This window comes from Cydia strobilella, chromosome 4 (genome assembly GCF_947568885.1).
Source record: "Cydia strobilella chromosome 4, ilCydStro3.1, whole genome shotgun sequence".
NCBI lineage: Eukaryota > Metazoa > Arthropoda > Insecta > Lepidoptera > Tortricidae > Cydia > Cydia strobilella.
This window is the reverse complement of record NC_086044.1, coordinates 279,509-282,916: the sequence shown is the minus strand read 5'-3', so window position 1 is coordinate 282,916 and position 3,408 is coordinate 279,509.

Here is a 3,408-nt window from a genome sequence, read left to right as displayed (position 1 = left end):
ATATTTAGTGAGGCCCTAATTTACCCGGACACATGTGTCCGGACCCGGCTATACGGCTGGATCACATTCATGGCTGCTCATACACTTTACTTAATATGGTCCACCTGAAACCTTTAGTTGGTCACACCACCACACATTATACTTAGGTACAATAGGGATGTTGCCGGTATTTAATTTAAAATGGCAGAAAATCGGTGCTTTTCCTAATGGGTGAAGCGTAATGAGCCAGAACCTTTTTGTTTTGCTGCGACGCACACAGGATTTTTATTTGTATAAAACAGTGTTTATATGTATTTTTTCCTTTTTCTCTATTATGTAAAAATCTGTCTCTTATTTGTTGTTGTAATTTCTATTTTTTTCTGGATTGTTCTGTGTACTTATGTCATTTATACATAAATGTATTTGAATATTTTGTGTGTATTGTGGCAAACAAATAAACAGTTTATCTATCTATCAAAATAAATTATTTCATATCATGTACGAAATAAACCACCAGAATATTATTAGAAAAACGTAGACAGCAGCTATCTTTTGTATACACAATTACACAATTGTATTTAATAAATCGGATAGAACTAATAAAAAAAATGGTGACTTGACCGCGACGTCACTAGTTTTGTTTTCATATAATATCCATAGCGGCTAATCGTTTTGACAGTTCGAAAAAAGAATCTAATTTGACTAGCAGGCAAGTAGGTACCCTATTAGTTTCCGCTGGATATGGATATGGAATGCTATTGTTTGATTTCCGGACGTCTCCTCCCATCAAAAGCAGCCTCCATCGTAAAATTCTGTTCTAAATCTTCACAGTCGACTTTTAGCTTACCCGATATCGTATAGCATCGCGAAAGGGGGGTTACGAGGGGTTAAACTCTCAAAGTTTAGAAACAAAAACGTTTTAATTCACCAGTAGCGTATATTCACGCGCCGTTAACGGTCGGCGCGCGCGTAAATCGGCGTCGGCGTAAATATCGGCGCACGCATAAATTCACCGCGTACGTGCTACCTACAATCTCTATAAATCTATTCGGATTTCACAGATCCGTTAAGGTGACATTCTAATAATGGCAACTGCAGCAGATTTAAGGTGACATTCAGATGTCAACTGCAGCTGCATTACTGTTTCGGCGTTGTTGCCGCCGCTATATCTGTCAATTCCCTTAAAATGAGTTACGTTCGCCACCGCGTTACTGCAGCGATTATGAGATTTACTCGAATTTGATGTTTTTCGCGGGTTAATAAGAACTATAGGATCTATTTTTGTTATAAAGAAAATATAAGGTTAACCACATGTACACCACATATATTAATTTTGTTGTTTTTCTTGTTACCTGTCGTGATTGTTTCACCGGATGGTCTCACCGGAAGATCAGCGCTGGAAGTTGCCAGCAACATGCTGAGGTGAGACCATTTCGTAGCACTTTTTCTTTTGTATGTTTCTCTGTTTTGTTTAATTTTCTATTTGTGTGTGCTAACGAATAAATTATTTCTATTCTAATCTATTCTATATAAATTGTTGGTGTGGATTACTGGTTTTCTCAAACGTGACTGTTCCAATTATCGACACGTGCCAATATTACAATACCTCAACTACAGCTAATGCATTATTAATTGGAGATTAGCAATATAGCAATATAATAGCTAGATTAGTCTAATTACCTTAATTGTGTACGAACTTGGATACATATGTATGATTTCCATCCATACTAATATTATAAATGCGAAAGTCTGTCTGTCTGTGTGTTACCTCTTCACGCTTAAACCGCTGAACCGATTTAGTTGAAATTTGATATACAGATAGTTTAAGTCCCGGGGAAGGACATAGGATACTTTTTATCCCAGAACTCACCCCTCAAGGGGGTGTAAAGGGGGGTGGAAATTTGTATGGGGAATCAATAACCGCTGAACCGATTTAGATGAAACTTGGTATGGGGATAGTTTGAGCTATGGGAACGGATATAGAATAATTTTATCCCCGAAATCATCCCTTAAGGGTGTAATAAATGGGGTGGAAATGTATAGTGTGGACCAATTTGGGGGTGAAAAAAGGATGTATTAAAAAGCAGATTTGTTTAAGAATTAAGGTACCCAAATTACTAATTCCACGCAGACGAAGTCGCGGGCAAAAGCTAGTAGTTTATATAGTTACGCTTATACAGGGTGTCCCAGAATCCAGCAATACTCTAAAGATTGATGTGGTGCTGTATATAGAGGATTTGTATGAATGTTTTTGTAAAGACTATACATATATAATGGATATGGTGTAATTAACCGAGCGTTAGCGAAAGTCTCCGTTTCAGTTTGGGCAAAACTGCTTTCGTGTGTCCGGATGTGCTTCTCCACTGGTCGCAATCAAGCGATTCTCGTGAAATTTTGTGAGCAGGTTCGATGATTAAATATTTTTTTGGAAAAATTTCAAAATGGCGAAGTCATACATTTAATGATTTAATACAGTTTTATATTTATAGAGGTTTACAGCTTACAGAGCCACTACCCATAATGACGTCGTTTATACGTCATAATGACGTAACGAACGTCACAATGTCGTACCTGGGTAGTATATATTATCAGCCTCTATTACGTGCCACTGCTGGGCGCAGGCCCCCTCATGCGCTGTGACAAAAGATAAAACAATCTTAGACCAACTGATTTCAATAAGTGACCGTCAGTTTCCTGGACACCTAATATATGGGCATACAATGTAATTATTCAACTTGAGTATAGCAACCACTTGATATCTAATAAACGTGTCTACGTAATGTGTGGCACAAGGTCCCTTTGGCGGCCTAGGCCGAGAATATTAGAAAAGGGGTGTTCTGTTATTAGGGCTGGTTCTGTTGTAAGGACGATACATATATGTGTTGACCGATATTTGCTCTCAGCACCTTAATTATGACCCTAAAGTATCGACGTAATAGAAATTAAAATAGTAAATGAAATTAAAATAATTTTAAGAAGTAAATTAAACTATATTTAAATATATTAATAACGGGTCACTCGCGTGTTTTAAGTCGAAAACGCTCGACATGTTTCACTCCGTACCGAGGAGTGTCATCAGGAGCTTGCGTCGACGGTGACGGACCGGCGCAGACTGCGCAAGCTCCTGATGACACTCCTCGGTACGGAGTGAAACATGTCGAGCGTTTTCGACTTAAAACACGTGAGTGACCCGTTATTAATATATTTAATATGTCTATGTCTCACGGAAGTTTTGTTATTAAACTATATTACTTAAATATTTTACAACCAATATGTAGTACTTCTAGTTATTTTTAATCGTTACATAATGTAACTCAATGGATGACTGTTATTGGCCTTGTTTTATGTAAACATAATTATGTCTTAGTTATATTTACGGCTGTTGTTATCCTTAATACCAATAAAAAAAAAGTAATATATTTAATTTGC